Source organism: Sus scrofa, chromosome X (assembly GCF_000003025.6).
Source record: "Sus scrofa isolate TJ Tabasco breed Duroc chromosome X, Sscrofa11.1, whole genome shotgun sequence".
Classification (NCBI taxonomy): Eukaryota; Metazoa; Chordata; class Mammalia; order Artiodactyla; family Suidae; genus Sus; species Sus scrofa.
The window spans coordinates 88,566,068-88,591,770 of record NC_010461.5 but is presented as its reverse complement, the minus strand read 5'-3'; the positions used below and the strand labels follow the sequence as shown (position 1 = coordinate 88,591,770).

At 40.2% G+C, this 25,703-nt stretch overlaps 1 protein-coding gene across 6 annotated transcripts in view; it reads right to left on the bottom strand.

Annotated features, from left to right (window-relative positions):
- The window catches only part of ATG4A (autophagy related 4A cysteine peptidase), an 87,405-nt gene that overhangs the window by 41,558 nt on the left and 20,144 nt on the right, over window positions 1–25,703 (bottom strand). The window contains exon 1 of one of the 6 annotated variants that reach the window (XM_021079701.1): window positions 23,652–23,776. The exons of 4 other annotated variants lie outside the window; for them this stretch is intronic. The gene's annotated coding sequence lies outside the window, so the exon portion shown is untranslated. Of the gene's footprint in view, window positions 1–17,719; window positions 17,856–23,651; window positions 23,777–25,703 lie in introns of those variants that run through there. One more of the 6 variants, XM_021079704.1, reaches the window with a different exon arrangement.

The following is a 25,703-nucleotide window of genomic DNA, read 5'->3' as shown; positions in this document are numbered from 1 at the left end:
GTAGAGTTTCTATTGTGGCTTAGTGGGTTAGGGACCCAACATAGTGTCTGTGAGGAGGCAGGTTTGATCCCTGGCCTCACTCGGTGAGTTAAGTTGTCATTGCAAGTTGTGGCACAGGTCACAGATGTGGCTCGAATTCTGTGTTGTTGTGGCTGTGGTGTAGGCTCCAATTTGCAGCTCCAATTTGACCCCTAGCTCAGGAACTTCCATATGCTGCAAGTGTGGCTATAAAAAGAAAAAAAAAATACTCTAGAAGGAATCCATAGCAGAACAAATAGAGGCAGATGAATGGATAAGTGAGCTGGAAGACAGAATAGGGGAAATCTCTTCCATGGAACAGAATAAAGAAAAAGAATGAAAAGAAAGGAGGACAGTTTAAGAGACTTATGGGACAACATTGAATGCATCAAATTTGCATTATAGAGGTCCCGGCAGAAGAGAGAGAGAAAGGGCCTGGGAAAATATTTGAAGAGGTAATAGTGGAAAACTTCCCCAAGAAGGGAAAAGAAATAGTCACCTAAGTCTAGGGAACACAGAGAGACCCAGGCAGGTTTAACCCAAAGAGGAACACAGAGACACACAGTAATCAAACTGACAAAATTTAAATATAAAGAGAAAATATTAAAAGCAACAATGGAAATGCAATGAATAACATACAACAGAATCTCTATTAGGTTATAAGCTGATTTTTCAGCAGATACTCTGCATGTCAGAAGGGAATGGCATGATACATTTAAATTTAAAGTGATGAAAGGGAAAAACAAGAATGCTCTACCCAGCAAGGTTTTCATTCAGATTTGATAGAGAAATCAGAAGCTTTACAGACAAGCTAAAGCTAAAAGAATTCAGTACCATGGAACCAGCTTTACAACAAATGTTAAAAGAACTTGTCCAGGTGAAAACAAAAGATCACAACTAGAAACAAGAAAATTATGAGATGAAAAAGCTCACCAGTAAAGGCAAATACACAGTAAAGGTAGGAAATCATCCATATATAAATATGATATCCAATCTCCTGGGATAAGACCACTACAGAAAAAAATTTTCTGTATAGCAGAAATTGGCACAACATTGTAAATCAACTATACATTAACTAAAAAAAAAAGAAAATATGAAAAGATAAATTCCATGTACTGAAACTGAATCTGATTTTAAAACTGCCAACAGGAGCTTCTGTCATGGCACAGCGGAAATGAATCTGACTAGGAACCATGAGGTTGTGAATTCAATCCCTGGCCTCGCCCAGTGGGTTAAGGATCCGGTGTTGCCATGAACTTGGTGTAGGTGGCAGACGCAGCTCAGATCTGGCATGGCTGTGGCTGTGGTGTAGGCCGGCAGCAATAGCTCCGATCAGACCCCTAGCCTGAGAACCTCCATATGCTGCAGGTGTGGCCCTAAAAAGACAAAAAACAAAAATTATCAACAAAAAAAGTCTGGGTGAATTCCACCAAACATTTAGAGAATTAACACCTGTCCTTCTCAAACTAGTCCAAAAAAATTGCAGAGGAAGGAATACTTCCAAATGCACTCTATGAGGCCATCATCACCTTGATACCAAAACTAGACAAAGATACCATAAAATAAAATTAACTTTAAATAAAATTTCAGGCCAGTATCACTGATGAACAGACACAAAAATCCTCAACAAAATCCTAGCAGATGTTAAATTCAACAATACAGTAAAAGGATCATACACCATGGTCAGGTGGGATTTATCCAAGGGAGGCAAGGATTTCCATATCTGCAAATCAACTAGCAGGATACATCACATTAACAAACCAAAGAATAAAAACCATATGATCATCTCAATAGAAAGCTTTTGATTAAATTAACATCTATTTATGATAGCAATAAAAACCTCTCCAGAGAGTTTCCATTGTGGCATAGCAGAAACAAATCCAACTAGGAACCATGAGGTTGCAGGTTCAATCCCTGGCCTCGCTCAGTGGGTTAAGGATCCAGCGTTGCTGTGAGCTGTGGTATAGGTCACAGATGTGGCTTGGATCCCACATTGCTGTGGCTGTGGCATAGGCCAGCAGCTGCAGCTCCAATTCAGCCCCTAGCCTGGGAACCTCCGCATGCTGCAGGTGCAGCCCTAAAAAGCAAAAAAAAAAAAAAAAAAAAAAAAAAAAACTCCAGAAAGTGAACATAAAGGGAACTTACCTCAAAATAATAAAGGCTATATATGACAAACCCACAGCTAACATCATACTCAATGGTAAAAAGCTGAAAGCCATCTCCTCTAAGATTAGAAACAAGACAAGGATTTCTACTCTTACTTTTATTCAACACAGTTTTGGAAGTCCAAGCCATGGTAATCAGAGAAATAAGTAACAGGAATTCAAATTGGAAAAGAAGAAGTGAAACTGTCACTGTTTGCAGATGACATGATACGACACATAGAAAATCCTAAAAATGCTACCAGAAAACTACTAGAATTCATCAATGAATTCGGTAAAGTTGCAGGATACAAAATTAATACACAGAAATCTGTTGCATGTCTATACACTAGTAATGAAAGGTCAGAAAGAGAAATTAAGGAAATAATAACAAGGAATAAACCTATCTAAGAAGACAAAAGACCTGGACTCCAAAAACTATAAGTCACTGATGAAAGAAATCAAAGATGACATAGATGGAAAGCTATATCATGTTCTTGGATTGGAAGAATCAATATTGTCAACGTGACTATCCTACCCTAATCTACAGATTTTCAAAGCACTCCCCATCAAAATTCCAATGGCATTTTTCACAGGACTAGAACAAAAATTTTTTTTTAATTTGTATGGAAACATGAAAGACCCTGAATAGTCAAAGCAATCTTGAGAAAGAAAATCAGAATTGGAAGAATCACGCTCCCTCACTCAGACTATACTAAAAAGCTACAGTCATCAAAACAGTATGGTAGTGACACAAAAACAGAACTATAAATAAAAGGAACAGGACAGAAAGCCCAGAAATAACCCACATACCTACGGTCAATTAATCTATGACAAAGGAGGCAGGAATACACAATGGATAAAAGACAGACTCTTCAATAAGTGGTGCTGAGAAAACTGGACAGCTACATGTAAATGCATGAAGTGAGAACATTCTCTAACACTATACACAAAAATAAACTCAAAATGGAATAAAGACCTAAATGTAAGACCGGATATTATAAAAATCCTAGAGGAAAACACAGGCAAAACACTCCTTGACATAAACTGCAGCAATATTTTTTGGATCTGTATAATGAAAAGACAAGCAAAAGTAAACAAGTGGGGAAAAAATGGTACACACACACACACACACACTGGAGTGTTACTCAGCCATAAAATATGTCATTTGCAACAACATGGATGAATGTAGAAATTATCATACTAAGTGAAGTCAAAGGCAAATATCTTAAAATGTGGAATTTAATAAAACTGATACAGAAGAACTTATTTTTAAAACAGAAACAAACGCACAGATTTCAAAATCAAACTTAATGGTCACCAAAAGGGAAACTGTAGGGGGGAGGGATAGTTTAGGAGTTTGGGATTAACATACACACACTACTGTATACAAAAAAGATAACAAGGACCCAAGGACCTACTATATGGCACAGGGAAATCTACTCAAGATTCTGTAATAACCTATATGGGAAAAAAGAATGGATATATGTACATGTATAACTGATACACTTTGCTGTACACCTAAAACTAATACAACATTGTAAGTCAACTATACTCCACTAACATTAAAAAAAAAAGAATAGTTCAGAAATAGACCCATGCATCTGTGGTCAGTTAATCTACAATAAATGAGGCAAGAATACACAATGGAAAAAAGATAGTCTCTTTAAGAAGTGGTGCTGGGAAAACTAGGCAGCTACATATTAAACAATGAGATTAGAATATTTCCTCACACCATATACAAAAACAAACTTATAATGGATTAAAGATCTAAACGTAAGACCTGAACCCACAAAACTGCTAGAAAAACTCATAGGTAGAGCATACTTTGACATACATTGCATCAATATTTTTATGGATGTCTCCTAAGGCAAAAGAAATAAAAGTGAACATAAACAAATGGGGCCTAATTAAATTTAAAACCTTTTGCACAGCAAAGTAAATCATCCACAAAATGAAAAGATAACCTACGGAATGGGAGCAAATATTTGCCAATAATATGACCTACAAGGGGTTAATATCCAAAATATAAAAACAGACCCTATGACTCAAAATCAGAGAAAACCCAATAAAAAATTGAACAGAAGATCTATTCTTCCAAAGAAGACATACAGATGGCTCTGTATTGCTAACAGGTACATGAAAAGCTGCTCAATATCACTAAATCAGGGAAATGCAAATCAAAGCAACAAGGAGATATGACTTCGCATTCACCAAAATGGCTATCAACAAAAATCCTACAAATAACAATTGTTGGAGAGGATGTGGAGAAAAGGGAACTCCTTGATGCTGTCAGTCAGATGTAAATTGGTGCAACCACAATGGAAAACAGCGTGGAGGTTCTCAACAGACTAAAACTACCGTAAGATCCAGCCATTCTACTCCTGGGTATATACCCAGAAAAAATGAAAACACTAATTCAAAAAGATGCATAACACCCCAATATTCAGAGCAGCACTATTTACAATAGCCAAGATGTGGAAGCAACCCAAGTGCCCATCAACAGAAGAATGGATAAGGAAGATATGTGATTATATATATATGGGAATATTACTTAGTCATGAAATATTGCCATTTGTAGCAATATGGATGGACCTAGAGAATATTATGTTTAGTGAAAGAAGTCAAAGAAAGACAAACACTATATGGTATCACTTACATGTGGAATCTAAAAAATAATACAGGTGAATGTATTATGTAAAACAGAAACAGACTTTATATATATATATAGTAAACACACTAGTGGTTACCAAAGGGGAGAGGGAACGGGGAGGAATTTCAGATTAGGGGCATGGGATCAAGAGAGAACGATTATAAGATAGATGATTAACAAGGGTATATTATATAGCACAGAGAACTATAGCTACTATCTTGTAATAACTTAAAGTATAATCTGTAAAAATGCTGAATCACAATGTTGTACACCTGAAACTAATGTAATTTTGAAAATCAACTATACTTCAATTAAAAAAAAGGAGGAGTCCCCATCGTGGCTCAGCAGAAACGAATCTGACTAGTATCCATGAAGATGCAGGTTCAATCCCTGGCCTTGGTCAGTGGGTTAAGGATTCAATGTTGCCATGAGCTGTGGTGTAAGTTGAAGACTCTGCTCAGATCTGGTGTTGCTGTGGCAGTGGCCATCAGTTATAGCTCCAACTCAACTCCTAGCCTGGGAACCTCCATATGCTGTGGGTATAGCCCTAACAAGACACAAAAAAAAAAAAAAAAAAAAGGAAAGTAATGCAGAAGGCAGCAAATGATTAATCTGGGTATAAATGGGCCTTCTACACCCTAGAAAAGATGGCATCAGTGCTGAGCCTTAGTGGAAATAAATAAGTGGGATAGGGGAAGAGAGGTTGGGGGAACAGCAAAAGGATTTGATGAGCAACTGCATGTGAGGTGAGGCTTGAAAGAATGAGAGAAAGAGTCAAAAATAACTTGCAGGTTTCAGGGGTAAGTGATGAAACAGTAGCAGGAAAAACATGATAGGGGTAGGGAGATAAAAATCTTGATCCAGCCAGAACATGTTTGATCCATGAGTTTGACAACAAAGGAATGAGAGATTTTTTTAAAAAAAGCGAAGAAGGGGAGTTCCCGTCGTGGCTCAGTGGTTAACGAATCTGACTAGGAACCATGAGGTTGCAGGTTCGATCCCTGGCCTTGCTCAGTGGGTTAAGGATCCAGCATTGCCGTGAGCTGTGGTGTAGGTTGCAGACACAGCTCGGATCTGGCATTGCTGTGGCTCTGGTGTAGGCTGGCAGCTGCAGCTCCAATTAGACCCCCAGCCTGGGAACCTCCATATGCCATGGCTGCGGCCCTGGAAAAGGCAAAAAGACCAACAAACAAAAATAAAAATTTTAAAAAGTGAAGAAGAAATCAACTTGCATAGGGATTGTGTGGAGGGATATGGTAGATGGCAGGCTGATTAACAGAGCCTCGGAAGGCAGGAAGAATACAGAACAAAACTCAACCTAAAATGTGCCTTCATCCCTTCCCTCCTAGGTCCATTTAATGTCCTGGTCTTCCCAGCCTCTGCTGATCTGTGCACAGGCCCTGCCCTCATCTTTATTTCTCTCCCTCCTAGTGCCTTGCTTTTCTGACAACTAAGAATTTTGAAAATAGAGAACTGGACAATGCTTAGCCTTCAAGAGGGATTTTCATGGTCACACTCCCTCCTAGTGCCTTGCTTTTCTGACAACTAAGAATTTTGAAAATAGAGAACTGGACAATGCTTAGCCTTCAAGAGGAATTTTCATGGTCACACTCCCTCCTAGTGCCTTGCTTTTCTGACAACTAAGAATTTTGAAAATAGAGAACTGGACAATGCTTAGCCTTCAAGAGGGATTTTCATGGTCACAACTGCAAGTTTTCTTGAATTTCTTCAGCAAGTCTCACCTTAGTGATGCTGCATTGTCAAATAATGTGAAAGACATGAGTGATTTCTCTACAGACCAGTATAAACGCCAACACCCTAAGAAAACCTTGTCATTTTTAGACTTCCACGAGAGACTCTTAATTAAAGTTTATCATTCAGCTAGAGTTTATGACTGAGATTCTACTTAACTAGTATTGGTGGTGGTAGAACATATGAGGCTGCACCTGACAAATGACAGAACAAGTCAGCAAAGAGATAACCAGTCCAGTTGGAAAGGGGGGGGGTGGTCCATTGTTAGGTGATGAGACCCTTTGGTTTTCAGTTAGACAAAGCAACCGGGCCATAGAATCTTGGCCCCACAACACGCACTTCTTAGAGATTTCTGTCAATTCATCTTACTGCCAATGGTGATAAGAATCAAATGCAATGCAAAATTGGACTCTTTCTGGTTTTCCTTTAAAGTGATACTTTTAAGTGTATTTTTAAGCATATTTTGTTTGTTGTTTATACTTAGGGACACATAATTGCCTGCTGTCTGCTAACTGAAATGCATGCGGATATGTCCAGGAGAAAATGAGACTCCATGCACAAACAGGTTCGGAATATACTGAACACACAGATCACTACATCTCTAGATTGCTGCCTCTTTTTACTTTTGAAGGGATCTATTTTTCAGAAGAATAAAAAGATGCCACTTCTGTAAAAGTTCTTTTTGATAAGGCATACAAAAAACGTAGCACATTAGATGGAGAAACTATTTGGTTGCTTTATAATTCAAGACTTGAGGCAACTCATACAAACTGAGGTGAGAATCCCCTTGATTTCATCATCAATGGGTTTTGTTATTCTTTTTTTTTTTTTCCCCTCTCTTTTTGCTATTTCTTGGGCTGCTCCTGCGGCATATGGAGGTTCCCAGGCTAGGGGTCGAATCGGAGCTGTAGCCGCCAGCCTACTCCAGAGCCACAGCAACGCGGGATCCGAGCCGCGTCTGCAACCTACACCACAGCTCACGGCAATGCCGGATTGTTAACCCACTGAGCGAGGGCAGGGACCGAACCCGAAACCTCATGGTTCCTAGTCGGATTCGTTAACCACTGCGCCACGACAGGAACTCCAGGTTTTGTTATTCTTAAGAATCAACCTTTTGTGGAAAGCATGGTTGCATTACCAAGAAGACCATCTGACATTAGTGCCAGTGTCACATTATGCAGTAGGTCCAAGTGAGCTTTGTTGGTATTGTATCCTTGGTTTTGGACAGTATCCACACCAAGAAGCAGCAATACCCAAATACAGAGCTCACAGTTCATGTAGGAAGCAAGACAACATGACAATATTTAGTCAAAATGAAGAGTTTGTCAAATGGTTTTTCTCCATCATTATAAAGGAAAAAATCGGGATTTTTTTTTTTTTCTTGGTATGTTGATGAAAGGAAGAATCAATCCTACCTCTTCTGGAAATAGCTCTAGCTTAGGAATCCTAAAATGTAGGTTCTAGTCCCACCCTGCCACTAACTAGCTATGTGACCTTGGAGAAATTACTGTACTTCTTTGGGCCTCAGATTCTTCACCTATAAAATGAGAAGCATATTTTTCTTTCTTTCTTTCTTTTTTTTTTTTTTTTTTTTTTTTTTGTCTTTGCCTTTTCTAGAGCCGCTCCCGCGGCATATGGATGTTCCCAGGCTAGGGGTCTAATTGGAGCTATAGCCACCGGCCTACGCCACAGCCACGCGGATGGATCGGAGCTGCATCTGCGACCCACACCACAGCTCACGGCAATGCCAGATCCTTAACCCACTGAGCAAGGTCAGGGATCGAACCCACAACCTCATGGTTCCTAGTCGGATTCGTTAACCACTGCGCCACAATGGGAACTCTGAGAAGCATATTTTTCAAACAGCACATCATAACTCAACAGTGTACTGTGTATATTAAAATCTGGTTTGCAATATAAAATGTATTTCTCATTGCATTATTGGATCAAAGTAGTTGGAAAATCACTGGTCTAGATCTAAGCTATCCAATACAGTAGCCACTAGCCACATGCAGCTGTTTACATTTAAATTAACTTAAATTAGGAGTTCCTGCCATGGTGCAGTGGATTTTAAGAATCCAACTGCAATGGCTTGGGTCACTGCGTAAGTGTGGGTTCGATCCCTAGCCTGGTACAGTGGGTTAAGGATCCAGTGCTGCCACAACTCAAGCTTGGATTTGATCCCTGGCCCAGAAACTTCCATATATGGCCATAAAATTTTTTACAAAATGAAGGAGTTCCCATTGCGGCGCAGTGGAAACGAATCCAACCAGTATCCATAAGGATGCAGGTTTGATTCCTGGCTCACTCGGTGGGTCGGTAATCAGGCATTGCTGTGAGCTGTGGTGTAACTCGCAGACACAGCTCAGATCCCGTGTTGGATTGTATGGCTGTGGCATAGGCTGGCAGCTACAGCTCCGATTCAACCCCTAGTCTGGGAACTTCCATACGCCATGGGTGCAGCCCTAAAAATAAAAAAATCATAATTAAAATTAAATACAACTAAAAATTCATTTAGTTGCATTAGCCACATTTCAAGTCCTCAATACCCATGGGTGGCTAGTGGTTGCCATATTGGACAGCACAGCTCTAGAATAGTTCTATTATCACAGTTCTACAGGACAGTCCTATTCTCACGGCCTTTCTGTGGTTCTGTAGAAGTGAAGGGAGGTGGATTGTTATGAGAGCTACTCAAAGGAGCTTCTCAAAGCTCTTGGAAGAGAAGATAGGTTCACCTGCCTCTTTAAGAAAGTCTGTATGTGAATTTCTAAATAAATGAGCCAACAACTATTTATTAAGTTCCATACTTGGTTCAGTGAGAAACACAGAAGAAACATCCTCATAAACATTCACTGTATGGTAAATGAACTTGCTAAAGCACCATTAAAATCATAATCTAGTTAGAGACATGAGCCTTAGGTAAATGAAAGAGCCAGTGATAAAAGGCAACGTATATAGGCAAGTGCTGATAATAACTAAGGGCTGTCAACATTCAGAGAAGGGGGAAGTCAGTGAGCACTGGAGTCATCAGGGAAGATGTCCAGGAGGACGTAAGAATGTGAATTGGTCCCTAAGTTACTGCTTGGGTTTGGATGAGCAGAGACAAGAGGGGAGAACATTCCAGATGAGAGGAATACCTCCTGCGTGTGTGTCAGGAGGGGGACAGGGTCCAGAGACTACTGAGCGATGAAATTAGATAGATGGCTTGGGACTAGATTATGGAGGGTGGAAAGCCAGGCAATATAGCCAAGTCTAGTAAAAACCATTAACAGTTTTCAGAGCGTTCTCTCATGATCCTGTGCCAGCCCCTTGAGATGGCCAGGGCAAGGATCATGACTTCCTTTTTAGAGTTGAGGAACCGAGTCTCAGAGAGGTGAAATGACTGGCCAGGGGGATAAACATGAACAGTATCACCAGGATTCAAACTGAGGTAATCGGACGCTCCATTCAGTTTTCTTCCTACCATATGTTGCTGTTGTGCTAAAAGCTGGATTTGAGGCACTGGAGAGAGGGAGACCAAGGAGAAAGGTGTTATAATCCAGACCATGAAGTGTTGAAGGCCTGGCCTACGGTGGCAAGAAACCAGATGTTCTGGTTATATAACATACTATAAAGCAAACTGACAATGCAGTACCCACTGTTTATAGGGGAGAGTTAAGAGTAGACAGTCTTAGGTTACAACTACAGTTATTTTTAACTGAAAGTGATCTAAACTATCCCCAAAGGTATAAACATTAACAATATAATTCATATACTATGTCCAGACTTTTCCAGACAGTCAAAGGCAATGTTTTGGACACAGTTCCTAAGCAAACAACACTTTATATGTCTATGCTTTTTTTTTTTTTTTTTGCCACACTTGTGGCATGTGGAAGTTCCTGGGCCAGGCACTGAATGTGCGCCATAGCAGTGAAAATGTTGAGTCCTTAACTGCTAGGCCACCAGGGAACTCCTGTCTATATATTTTTATGAGCCATTTCTGTCTTGATGGTGTTTTCTTTCTTCTGCCAATCTCAATTTTCATTTCTCAGAACTCATTTGGTCATATGATTCCTTACCTCACCTAGATTTCCCGTGAGAAAGGACAAGTGCTAAAAGGTCAAGGAGCTACAGGCCTTGGGAGTTTTTCCATGCTATTTAGTAAAACTAATTATTAGCTTAGCAGTTAATTACCTAATAATGATTTACTAAGAGAACACTAAAATATGCCCTTGCCAGATTAATCTTAAATGATTTCTCTGCCCATGTCACTAATCTGCTCAGAAACTTCCACAGGCTTCCCAGATCACTCCAACTGATAGGAATCAAACACAAACTCATCAGCCTGGCATTTAAGGCCCTCTCCAATACGGCCACTTCCTACATTTCTAATTGGTTCACGCTGCTCATTACCCCATCATGAGATCTACTCTTTTCAGCCAAAATCAACCACAAGATGCACTGGAGGCTCTTGGCTCATTCATGTCCTATTTGCACTTAAGTCCTTCCTCCAATACTCCATCTCTATTAATTCTTCTGCTTCCATTTTCCCACCAAGAAGTACCTGCTCCTTCTTCTAAGCCTCTGTAGTCCTTTATTTTTATCTCCTTTATGGCATTAGGCACTTTAGAGTTTTGTTATTTGTGGGCATGTCACTCTGCTATTGGAATAAACTCCCATCTCAGCCCACATAGTGTTCATCTCTGTATCCTCTCCAGTTCTGAGCATAGTGCCCTGCAGTACGTTTGTCCCCTAAGGGCCAGCAAATGTTTACTGAATGCATGAGCACATTAACTAAAGTCCAAAAGCTGGCTTGTATGTCCATCCAAACATCAAATTCAACATGCCTTTACTCAGTGCTTATCATAGGACCAGCACCACGCTAAGTCCTGAGGACAGCAACTTATTTTAAGCAATTTCAAGTCTAATGGGAAGAGAAACAGAAGGAGAGTTTCATTTTGATACAGAGTCTGGTCAGTGGCTGCACAGGGCACTAAAGCAGAACAGTAGAGGGTCATCTCTGCCAGTTTAGGGTAAAGAAGTAGATCTGAGAAGAAAGGTGATGGCAGGACTTAGCCTTAAATGATGCAAGTTATTGTATTGGGGAAATGACTATTAAAAATAATCACAAAAAATTAAAAATAAAATAAAATAAAATAAAAATAAATGAGGAAAGTTAGGCAAATTTGGGCAGGGGAAGGACATTACAGGCAGAGGAGAAACACACCAAAACACCAAGGGCCGAGAGACTGTGGAACAGTGATGCCTTATGGACACTGTCAAAAGTTGGAGTTGATGAGGCAGGCAGGGCTGGCAAATGCCAGCCTTGGTAAAAAAAAAAAAAATTTTTGGACTTAACCCAGGCTTCATGGAGGCCCTGAAGGGTTTCAAATACATTCAAGAAGAAGTCTAGGTATTCTACCATTTGCAGACCAGAAGTAGTTTAACAAGTAATTGCCCGTAAAGGGGATCCTAGTTATTGTTTTCATTCATTATCAAATTCTGTTAAGAAACAAAACAAAACAGAAAGCCTCAAAAACCTGAAGTAATCACCTTTGTCAAGGAAGGGGTTAAGGCAGGTCTCTGTCGTATTGCACTCTCAGTTGTGCAGCACAATGGGAGAAACTCAGTCCTTTCCAGAAACAGCACTCTTCATTTGGAGCACTTTCCCAGTTTTCTCCTCTGTTTACAACCACCTCACTGGCTTCCCTGACCACAGGAATTTTCCCCATACCCTTTCAACATCGCACTTCATTAGTGAATGTTTCTAGCAGACATATGATGTTTAAAAATTCTTTACCTTTGATGTAATGTAAAATTATACTACCAGAGTTAATAAGTTTCTGGATTACACAAAATTGTACGTGTACCTTCGCTTTCAAAACAAAGATATAATCCTAAGGCAAATTTCTGTAAAAGTGAACTTAACTTTTCTATGTTATTTTTGATCATTTGAGCCACATTACCCAAGAAAAAAAAAGACAATATGAACTCATCCAAAAAATTATACAACTTGTACCAAAACAGCTCTTCAGCCTTGATGAGATGCACTCTATGTACCAGACACCAGAAAAAATAAATACCCATCTACTGACAAGCATGAAAGACCAGCCACTGCAAAAATACCCTTTACTATCTGATAGGCAGAGCATCTTGACCTGCTAAACAAAACACAGATCCATTTTTAATCTCTAAAGTGGCTCTTCACAAAGTGAGTTATTTCGTTAATACTAAGTTAAATTACTCTAAGTTAAATTAATTCTAAGTTAAAATGTCTTTTCATTGCACCTACCTTAGCAGTTCCACTCTTGAGATTTATATCCAATAAAAATGAGTACTTATGTCCACCAAAAGATATGGTCAAAATGATCACAGAAACTTTATTCATAATATTTGAAACCTAAAAACAACCCAAATGTCTATCAACAGAGGTGCTATGGACTGAATATTTGTGTCCTCCCAAAATTCCTATGTTGAAGCCCTAAACCCCAGTGTGATGACATTTGAAGGTGAGGTCTTCAGGAGGTAATTAGTTCATGTGGGTGGGGCCCTCATGAATTAGATTAGTGCCCTTATAAAAAAGAGTTGATCTCTCTCCAGAATGTGAGGACATAGGAAGGTGGCCATCTGTAAACCAGAAAGAGGGACCTCACCAGACACCTTATCTGCTAATACCATGATCTTGGGCTCCCCAGCTTCCAGAACCATGAGAAATAAATGTTTGTTGTTTAAGTAACCCAGGCTATGGATTTTTGTTACAGCAGCCTGAATTGACTAAGACAAGGGGAATGGATAAGTAATTGTGGTGAAACACACATGGGAATGGTACAGAGCAACAAAAAAGAACAAACACTATACACAAAACAGATGAATCTCACATCTTAAACAAAGGAAGCCCAAACCGCAGCAATTATCTTCTCAGATTTACATCCTAGATTAATGACAATAAAAACAAACAAATGGGACCTAATTAAATTTAAACACTTTTGCACAGCAAAGGAAACCATAAACAAAACATAAAGACAACCCACAGAATGGAAGAAAATATTTTGCAAATGAAGCGACTGACATGGGATTAATCTCCAAAATACACAAACACCTCCTGCAGCTCAAAATCAAAAAAATAACACCATCAAAAAATGTGCATAAGATCTAAATAGATACTTCTCCAAAGAGGACATACAGATGGCCAAAAAACACATGAAAGGATGTTCGACATCACTAATTATTAGAGAAATGCAAATCAAAACTACTATGATATATCACCTCACACCAGCCAGAATGGCCATCATCAAAACATCTACAAATAATAAATGCTGGAGAGGGTACATAGAAAAAGGAGCCCTCTTACACTGCTGGTGGGAATGTAAATTGGTGCAACCACCATGGAAAATGGTATGGAGGTTCCTCAAAAAACTAAAAATAGAACCAACATATGATCCAGTAATCCCACACCTAGGCATCTATCCAGAGAAAACCGTAATTCAAAAAGATACATGTACCCCAATGTTCATTACAGCACTATTTACAATAGCCAAGACATAGAAACAACCTAAATGTCCATTGACAGAAGCATAGTTAAAGATGGAATATTACTCAGCCATAACCAAGAATGAAATAATGCCATTTGTAGCAACATGGATCAACTTAGAAATTATCATACTAAGTGAAGCTAGACAGTGAAAAGAAATTATCATACTAAGTGAAGTTAGACAGTGAAAGACAAACACCATATGATATCACTTATATGTGGAATCTTAAAAAGGATCCAAATGAACTTATTTGAAGAAAAGAAACAGACTTATAGGCTTTGAAAAACTTAGGGTTACCAAAGGGGACAGGTAAGGGGGATGGAGTGGTAGTTGGGATTGGCATATGCACACTGAGGTATATGGAATGATTGGCCAACAGGAACCTTCTATATTGCACAGATTATCATAGAATATTGGGTAGAGTTCCCTATGTGGGAAAGGAGTCTGAAAGAGCAAGAGCATGCATGTACATGTCTGACTGAATCACTTTGCTGTACAGCAGAAATCATCACAACCTTGTAAATCAACTATACTTCAATAAAAGTTTTAAAAATGGAAAAAAAAATAAAAACAAAGGAAGCCAGATTCAAAACAGTGCTTACAGTACAATTCTATTTTATATAAAGCTTTGAAATCAGGAAAAACTTATCTGTGGTTCATTTTGGTTTTTGGCCATGCCCATGGCATGCAGAAGTTCTTGGGCTAAGGATTGAACCCACAGCACAGCAGTAACCAGAGCCACAATAATGACAATGCCAGGTCCTTAACCCATTGAGCCACCAGGGAACTCCAGGAAAAGCTTATCTATGATAATAGCAGTCAAACTAGTTGTTACCCTTGAGAGAAGGTGCTGACTGGGGGGTGGGGGAGGCAAGAGGGAACCTTCTGTAGAACCAGCAATGTTCTATGTTTTGATGTGGGTGGAGGTTACACATACATAAAATTTCATTGAGCTCCACATTTAAGGTTGGTGTACTTTATTGTCTGTAAGGAATACCTCAGTTCAAGAAAGAAGAAAAAGATAAGTTCCTATGGTCGATTTATTTCTGACACAGATGGGCAATGCAAATCAGAATTACTCTAACGGCAAAATATTTTGTTATCAGGAGTAGAGATATAGTTCTGAATTTATCCCTGTACACACAGACATCAAATTCAAGTGCAAGCCATTTGGGGCTTCAGACATTATTTATATATAATGCTAATTTATTGGATTTTTCAATGTGTAGCATTCCAAAATGCTATGTATTTTTACAGGCTCACTTTGATTTGAAGGTCACTTCAGAGAAATATGCTGAATTTGTTCCCCAAATCTTAATGAAAGAAAGTATAGTAGACTGAAGAGAACACTGGCCAATGAATTAACAGAGCTGGGTTCTATTTCTGTTTTTACCAGCCAAGTCATCTTGGGCCAGTCTTCACGCTAAGATTGCTTTTGCTCATCCATAAAATGGAGAAAATTACTTTGCTCCCTTTAGCGAGGATCAAAGGAGAGGCTGGGTGGGAAAGTGCTGTGTAAAATATAAAGAAGTGGTAATATCCCCAAAGCTGTGTTTAATTAGAACTTGTGCTTGGGTGTGGCCCATAGAAAATACATTAAAATTTCAAAGCTTGTCTTTCAGTTGCACATCATCTTATATTTCACCAGAGTCAGGATTAGCAAGTACACTCACAAATTCTAAGATCGCTGCAAAATTGAAACAATTCCATTATAATAAATACTGAAAACAGATATGTTCAGGGAAATACAGTTAATAACTGCTTTCCTTGTTTTTCTTCCTAATTATGACTTCTAGATGGACCTCTAGCTATGTAATAGGTATTACATTCAGTTCACATTTCTCCTTTTGAACTGTTTCTACATCACCCATGCTATGGACTCCCTCTCCCATTATGAACCTCACAATAACTGCCCCTGAAGGCTGCTTCCATTTCTACCCTCTGCCATCCACTGTGACCACTATAGCAAGATTTAGAAACACTCTTCACTCTCAAATTCTCACTGGAGCCCCAAATACTCCTTGTCAGAGAGCGCCAAACAAAAGCTCTTTTGTGTCACCTTTGGAAGATTGTTTCTCTGATAAGAGGAAGTCACATAGGCCAGACTAGCCTCAAAATGCTTCCTGTCACCAACTCTTCTTTCCAGTGGACCCAGGAGGAAACTCCCGATTGGAGAGCCATGCAGTGTGAGAGGAGCTTAATAGAAGGAAAAATTAGGGCTAAAACATTTCCTGTTTCTGGAGATTTTGTTCTTAGTCTCACAGCTAAGCTCCCCAAACTAAAACAAACCTGCAGGATAAATAAAACAGACTAGAGAGGGTGAATCCTGAGCCTCTCAATATCCTTGAGAAGTATTCTCTTTAGGTATTAAGTCCTAGGTAAAAAGTTTTTGTTGAACTTACTAAGCTAGGAGATGGAGACCAACAACAGAAAGAGCAGCCAACTCTCAAGGAAAGATACACACACACATATCATTATATATATACAACTTTGCAAAATAGAAGACACTTTGGCTAGGGACGTCAAGACCCAGGCAATGACCTGGCAATGATTTCCCTGGGTTTTGTTTTTAAGTATATCTCTCCTGAACCTGGTGATGGAGAAGCCAGCAACCCAGAAATGCCAGTGGAAGCAGACAAAAATGTCCCACCAAAAGCTCCAGCCAAAGAAATAGAAAAGAGGTAGCCTCGTATACTAGCAAGATGGAAAAATGCAAGACAAAACTGCCACATACTATCCAAGCACTAGAGAAAAAAGTGGCCTCACCCCACACCCATCAGCAAAGACCAAGTGGGGAGCCTAGACCTTTACCTTCATCTGGCTATAAAAAGTCACATACCCCCAACCTCCACTCCCTAAGATGGTCTCAGAAAAGGCTAAGCAGGGATGTGGGACATTCACCCCTTCCAGGCAATAATGAAGCCCCCAGAACATGATGAGAGAGGAGTACATATCCTTCTCTCTCTTTAAGCCCAGGTGGGGTCAGCAGAAGTCAAGTGGGGAGCCTGAAATTCCACCCTAGCCCAGTAACAATGAAGGACTCCTACCCCAGTATCAACGGATTGTGAATGGGAAACCTTGACTCCCACCCCCACCTGGCAGCAATGAAACCACGCTCCCATTCCCATACCAGAGCAGTCTCAGCTGAACCACTGAAAGAAAAGATTGGTATAAGATCAAGGTCTCATAACATAATACCCAGAATGTCCAAGGTACAATAGAAAATCACTCATCATACAAAGAACCAGGAACATCTCAAGTTAAGAAAAGACACTCAACAGAAACCAACAATGAGATAGCACATATATTGGAATTATTCAAGGTTTTTAGGCAGCCATCATAGAAATGCTTCAACAAGAGGGAAGGACAGGAATGGAATGTGGACCAGCATTCTGGCTTTTGGGAGGGTTGCCCAAGGGACTGGTATCTGTCTTAGCAGAAACGGGGTGCTGATAGGGAACTGGCATGCATTGGATGCCTAGTGGCCACTGAGAGTGGAATAGCTTGCTGCTGTAGAACCAGAGAACATCCATTGGCACAGAGAGACACCAGCGAGAGCAATGATTTACAAGCACCTGAAAGAGAAACTGGCAAACGCTTCTATTTGAAAAACTGCATGTATAAGACCAGAGAAGGCATGTTACCGAGTCTAAGCTTGTGCTCCTCGCTGCACCACAGGCCGATAGATCTGAGAGACGGGTTGTTGAGGCAAGAAATAGTGATTTTATTTGGAATGCAAGCAGACTGAGAAGACAGTGAACTCAGCCCAGCAAACCATCTTGCCTGAGTTAGAAGTCACGCTTCTTTTATATTAAAAATGGAGGGCGTAAAGTCAAACATTTCCTGTTTCCGGTCAGCCCTCAGGGGAGGTGTTAATTTCCTCCTCCCTTCAGTCATTCACAGGTGGATCTGGTCAAGCTGTTTCTTGTGAGCTAAACAAAGGTATTTTAGCTTAATGCTCATTACCTAGGAGGCAGGGTTCCCAGGGATGAGTCGTTCTGTATAATTTAATCCTATAGGCAACATTCCTTTAGTGATTAACTTGTCATACAATACAAAAGTTCTTCCCTATTACAATTCCCCATTGTCAACAGTCCATTCCACAATCTTGTGGGAAAAGGGTGAAGACCGCTCTATTTCCAGAGGTAGCAAATATTCCTTAGAATCTTTAGTCAGTCCTTTTTTTATCTACAACTATTTGAAACTGATGAAATCCCTTAGCACTCTGTTGTCTGATTTGTAAGTTAACTTGGGACTTTGGCTCCAGTTCCCAAAACATATATTTATGTGCTATTTATCTGGACAAAAAGTAAACACATTGATTGTACCTTCTGCAGCTACAGTTAGATAGGTAGACCTGTTGGCAACTGCTAGGTCTTTTAGAGCATTTATAGATTCCCACACCTAGACAGACACCTGGGATGGCCTACCATACATATTTCAAATGGGCTTAATTTAAGCTTGCCTCTGGGAGCCTCCAATCTGTCTGTAGCAGGGCAGCTGGCAAGACCTTATTGCAAGTTAAATTAGCATTCATTTTCTCGGGTTTTCCTGTTGATTGTAGTCTCCAGGAGGAGTGTCGTTCCAATGCCTTAATCCAAATCAGAAGATCATTTCCTTAAGGAGGGCTTTAACCAATTTTAAAAAGGAGGCTGATTTTTAAAACTAACAACTTAAAACTGCCACACACAAAACCAATGGTCCACAAAACATTTTCCTTTCCTTCCAAAGGTTTTATTATGCGTTGTTATCATTAGCCAGTCTTTTACTATTAAGCTTAAACGGCCATTTGAGACAAACAGTTCTGAGACTGTTCTTTCTACCCACTGATTAAGACTGGGGTAGCGGGTATTGGGGATAACATTCATTTAGCCTTCAGCGCTTTCTGGGCAGACTTGGTGACCTTGCCACCTCCAGCTGCCTTCTTGTCCACTGCTTTGATGACACCCACAGCAACCATCTGTCTCATGTCATGAACAGCAAAATGACCCAGAGGAGGATAGTCAGAGAAGCTCTCAACACACATGGGCTTGCCAGGAACCATATCAACAATGGAGGCATCACCCGATTTAAAAAAATTGGAGGCCGTCTTCCAGCTTTTTCCCAGAATGGTCACCAATCTTCTCTTTCCACCCAGCAAACTTGCAAGCAGTGGGGGCTGGATGACAATCCAGCACAGGTGCACCTCCAGCACCGAGTTGGCTGGGACGGTTCAAGATAATCACTTGGTTTGTGAAGCCAGCTGCTTCTTTGGGCGGGGGCTGGGGGGCATTTTTGCTGTTATTGGCCACATTGACACAACGAACATCTTTGACAGACATGTTCTTGACATTGAAGGCCACACTGTCCTCAGGAAGGGCTGTCCTCAAAGCTTCATGGTGCATTTCAATAGATGTTACTTCATGTGTAACATTAACTGGAGCAAAGATGAGCACCATGCCAAGTCTGAGAACACCAGTGTCCACTCGACCCATGGGGACAGTATCAATACCACCATTTTTTGCAGATGTCCTGGAGAGGCAGACACAAGGAAGACAGTGGCTGGTATTCTGACAAGTCAATCTGTGGAGGAAGTGGGTTCTCTTGCCTCAGAGGATTTTTTTGTTTTGTTTTTAGATTAGGTGTCCCAATGTCCCTTTTTAATGGGACTCATTTGCTATGTGTTTTTGGCCTTCACTGGGATGCCACTAACACACACGTCTGGTCTTACCTTTTTGTAAATCTCAGGGGAAAGAGCTCTGTCTCCCTTCCTGGGGCTTTCATGAGTGCAGTCAGTAGGTCTAAAGCATGTTCTGGTGAGAAAGTTCAGGGCGAGGTCTATCAGAAAGTTAATCAGCTCATTCCTCACTGTCAGTTTTACCCGGGGCTCTGTGGAGAATTAGGTGCTTCAAGTCCAAGGATCCCCTGGACCTCTTCACTCATCAGAGTTCCTCTCTTTCCATCATGTGAGAGGCTCTCATCTTTTATTGTTTTTCTTAAGTTTTAGCCTAGAGCAATCCATTTCCTTTCCACAATGGTGACGTACTGCCAAAAATTTTGCATCTTCTTTCTTCTGTTGTTCCCTGTTGGTTTTTTCTTTTTAGGGCCACAGGTGTGGCATGTGGAGGTTCCCAGGCTAGGGGTCGAATCAGAGCTACAGCTGCCAGCCTACACCACAGCCACAGCAACTCAGGACCCAAGCCGCGTCTACGACCTATACCATAGCTCACAGCACCGCCAGATCCCCAACCCACTGAGCAAGGCCAAGGATCAAACCTGCCCCCTCATGGTTACTTGTTGGGTTCATTACTGCTGAGCCACGACAGGAACTCCCTTAAAGCAACATCTACCAATGAGAAGGGTTCATTCCAAATGCACCATCTAATCTTTGCAACTTTCTCCTGATATATGAGATGCTTTGCCCACAAAAAGGTCAATTTCCCATTCTAATATTTTCAGGGGCCTCGGGACCTGCATTAGTATGACAGCTGTAGGCCTGATATATCCTTTCCAGAAATTCAGAGAGGTCTTGTTTTGCTAATTTCTTGAAACTCTTGCTTTGGTTCCTTTTCAAAGCCCTGCCAAGATGCACTAATAAGTAGTGCCCTAATGAAGGCATTCCTCCCTCATTGGGGGGCAGTGCCCCATTTCGGTACCGCTGTGGGTACTGCCGAGGGGCCTATAAAGGAGGGTTGTGCTCTTTCCAATTAAACAAGTCTGAGAAACCCAGCTGACTGGTCATAGGATTTTAGTCCCCTATAAGAAATCACAGCAATGGAAACTGCCCTGCCCTGAGCATGGCTCCTGGCTCAAATTAAGTGCCCTGTCAGGTCTTAGATGGCAATACCAGATCACTTCTTGCGCCCCAGAAAGTAACACAGGGTTTTCTAATGGATCCCTGGAAGGAGGGGAAGTCCTGTGTCCCAGCGTCAGGAATTGGGGCTGGATAGGAATGGAAGGGGGTGGAGGGGGTGGATGTATTGGTATAACGGCCAGAGCAGCTGGGACAGCTAACTCAGCTAGAGGACTTGAGGTTTGAAGCAACATGTCTCCTCACTCTCATTCCCTTCCTTTTCTTATTTTCCCTAAGGTAAGAGCACAAATGCTTGCACATGAAGGATTTCTTCCTGCTTCTTCACAAAATAGGTGTAGAATCATTCAAAAGTCACTGTAAAACCAAAAATAGCAATCCATCATCTCTCGTCATTAAAAAGGGTGTGTTTTTGCTTTGGCATCAACCAACCTGGACTATAATACTATTGAAAAGAAACTCGGTTACTGCTGTGACGTGCCACAATCCAAAACAATAACGAAAATTATGACTGATATCATTGACCAGGACATATCAGAATTTCAGGAGTTCCATATACTTGCTAGAAGGTGCAGATCAGAAACATTTACCCATATGATACAATCTAAGAAGTTCTATCACCACTTATTTGACAATGCTTCCCACATAGTTTAATGTACCAAATAAGCCTAAGTATTTTAATACTCCTCTGAGAAGGAGACAAAATAAATAATTTGAGGTGTTCCAGGAACCCCTTGGGGAAAAAAAAAAAAACAAACCTCAAAGTTAGCTAGAGGTCAAATGAACTTCACTTAGAACTTGGTCTTTGGGAATTTTGTCGAAAACATTGAAAAGATTTAACGAGGGATGATAAAAGATCTCAATGGCAAATATACATCCGTTAAAGACATTCACAATTGCCCAAAGCAGTTCAATGTTTGAAGAAAACTTTGTCCTCTTAGAGGACCAAATTCAGGTTTTCTACCACTTTATCATTAAAATTCATTTTCTTTATTAAGTTCCATCTTATCTTAGCCAATCCTGACCATGCCCAAAATTCTTTCAGTGTTCCTCCTCCACACATCTTCCACAATTTTCTGTATCCATATTCATCTGTCCCTCACTTTTCCATTCAGAAACAACCGGCTCTAGGACAAAACCACCTTTATCCCTTTGACAAAATGCAATTTCATTCCTCATGCCTTCTTTGCTGAAAACATCCTACATCTTTGCATAGTGAAATGTTTCCCTTATAATTCTTAACCTAAGAACTTGAATCTCTAGTGAAAACCAACAAGTAATTCTAAACTGTCATACCAGCATTTTCTGATTGAAAACTTTTGCTTTAGTCTTATTCTCCCAAGAAGGCAAAGGTAGGTAAACTTAGACCTGCCCAGCAATTAATGTTCTAATATTTATCCTATTTGAAATGATGCAGATGGTCAATGAATTCTCTTCATTTTAACTTTTAGTTTCAAGTTACGAAAACCTAGAGATACTACTTTTAGGCAGACATTCCCAAAACATTATTATTCTTATATAGTTTACCTAAAACTCTTGCCTAGAGGTAAATGCCTCTATTTTATTTAGTTAAAAGCTTCATCATATTGTTATTCTCTTGCTGGCAAACTTTGCAACAGGAACAATAAGGTCTTATTTGATTTCTAGTAAACCTAGGTACAAAAAAGTGCTTAATGTTGATGACTCTAAAGACATGTCTGTATTACTCAAACACGTTTAAGCTAACTTTAATACCAGATATTAATTCAATACTGAATAGTTCCTAGATCGTGTGAACTTGAAATTCATTCTGGCTAGTTTCTTTTATTTTTGAGTGTTTATATAAACACTTAATTTCCTTTAAGAGCTCCTTTACTAATTAATTTTGGCAATGCCACATACCTACAATACATGCACAACACACAGGGACCTCATAGTTCCCATCCAAAAATTTCAGCCATGAATCAAGTAAAACAATGTAAAGCCTACAAGTTACAAAAGGGATTGAATTCAAATTGGGTTTCAGGCAGAGAACAAATCAAGCCCATCTGTTCAGATGGCTAAACCCATTTTACTAATATTTATGGAAAATATTTCTATTTGTAGCTTTCAGTGATTTTAGGAATCAAGTGACACCTTTCTCTTCCTCCTGGGAATGTCCACTATCAGACAAGGACAGACAGGTTTTTTTTCTGTTCCCTTTTTCCATTTGACATCAGTAGAAGTTTAACCATCACAAAACTGATTTGGCTGTAAATGTAGGAATACCAAACAAAATGAAAAATCCAAAGGACAAACAAAATTCTAAATAAACCCTCAAATTTGGCCTTGGGGTTTTACATATACCAACAACACAGGACAGCATAAATGACATAATGAATACAACAGGGATAGCAGTACATGGTGCTCAGGGCCCCAAGATACCCTGCCTAAACTCCTTGTGCAGATCCTAACAGCTATTGTGGCCACACTTTATTACAATAAAATACCATCTTCCTCTCACCTATGGGTTCATAACTGTAATCAGATCACTTATCCAAAATGCGCCTCAGGGGACTTTTTTAGGGATAGTTGAAACATTGCCATTTTTAAAGACAGAAATCCAAGACAAATAAAACACACACTGCACACACAAATGCTAGAATCCAAAGAAACAAACAAACCAGGTAAAAATCCAACAACTCCTTCCTCTCTCCAACAGGATATCCTACTCAAACACAAAACATATTGGCTTATTCCAGAGAAAAAGCGCCAAATGGAGAGTAAATAAAGTTCCCAGCTATACACACTGGAGCAACCAACCCTACCGTATGAAGCCTGTCGACTCTCAAATGTCGATTCCTTGGTCCAACTGCCAAGTGCTGGGGCAGCTGGTGCCAGTCAGGGGAATTTTGAAGGGAAGGTCCTCAGGACAAGTGGTCCTGGCAGCTGCTAGGGCCCTACCCGAAACTTCCCCAGCCAGGGCCAACCAGCCATGACTGGCAAGGCTCCTGGATGACTATGCCAAAAATTTGTTACCGAGTCCAAGCTTATACTGCTTGCCATGTGATAGGTCAATAAATCAAGAGACAAGTTGTTGGGGCAAGGAATAGCAACCTTATTTAGAAAACCAGCAAGCTGGGAAGATGGTGGACTCATATCCCAAAGAACCATCTTGCTCGAGCTAGAATTCAGGCTTCTTTTATGCTAAAAGAGGCAGGCATAAAGAAAAACATTTCCTGTTTCCGGTCAGCCTTCAGAGGAGGACGTGTTAATTTCTTCCTCCCTGCAGTCATGTACAGGTGGGTTTCTTGTGAGCCAAACAAAGGTATTTTATCTTAATGCTCATTGCCTGGGAGGCACAGTTCCCAGAGATAGGCTGTTATGTATAATTTAAGCTTATAGGCAACATCCCTTTAGTGATTAACTTGTAAAAGAATACAAAATTTCTTCCCTATTAAAGACAAAGCCCCCTTAAAAAAGGTTTCAGAAACCCCAGACTCTCTAGCCATGCTGATTGGTGGAGGTCTTTCACTGTACCATGCCAGTACATAAAAAATGGGAGAAGTAGCTGTTTTCTCAAATATGCAGAGCCCAAACACAAAGTTACATGACACACAAAGGACCAGGCAAACATTGCCAAAAAGGAAAAAAGAAACTCCAGAAACTGACGCTAATGAAAGAAAGATATATAAACTACCTGACAAAGAATTCAAAATAACCATCAGGGATGATCTATGAGCTCAAGAAAATGCTATATGAACAAAATAAGAAGACCAACAAAGGGACAGAAAACATTTTTAAGAGCACCAAACATAAAATTGTAGTTGAGGACTATAATTAAAAAATTCACTAGAAAGGTTCAACAGCAGGCTTGAATATGCAGATTAAACAGTAACTCAAAAACAGGTAATTTGAAATTATCCGGTCAATGGAACAAAAAGAAAAAAGAATGAAAAAGAGTGAGGAAAGTCTAAGAGACTTATAGGATATGATTAAATGGACCAATAAAAAGCATTCTGTGAGTCCCAGAAGGAGAGAGAAAGGAGCAGGCAATTTATTTGAAGAAATAATGGCTGAAAACTTTCCAAATCTGGGGAAGAAAACAGACACACAGATTCAGAAGCCCAGTGGACTCCAATGAGACCCCAAAGAAACTGACATTAAGAAATGTCATAATAAAACTGTCAAAATTTAAAGACAAAGAGGAGTTCCCGTAGTGGCACAGTGGTTAACGAATCTGACTAGGAACCATGAGGGTGCGGGTTCGGTCCCTGCGCTTGCTCAGTGGGTTAAGGATCTGGCATTGCCACGGGCTGTGGTGTAGGTCGCAGACGCAGCTTGGATCCCGTGCTGCTGTGGCTCTGGCGTAGGCCGGTGGCTACAGCTCCGATTCGACCCCTAGCCTGGGAACCTCCATATGCCGTGGGAGTGGCCCAAGCAATAGCAAAAAGACAAATATATATATATATACATATATATATATATATATGTATATATATATATATATAAAGACAAAGAGAATTTTGAAAGCAGCAAGAGAAAAGCAACTCCTCATAACAAGGGAACTCCATAAGACTATCAGCAGGTTTCTCAGCAGAAACCTTACAAGCCAGAAGGGAATGGGATGATACATTCCAAATGCTGAAAAAAAAAATTTCTGGAGTTCTTATTGTGGCCCAGTGGTAATGAACCTGACAAGTATCCATGAGGATGCAAATTTGATCCCTGGCCTTGCTAAGTAGGTTAAGGAACTGGCATTGCCTCGAGCTGTGGTGTAGGATACAGATGTGGCTTGGATCCTGAGTTGCTGTGGCTGTGGTGTAGGCTGGCAGCTACAGCTCCAATTTAACCCCTATCTGGGAACCTCCATATGCCAT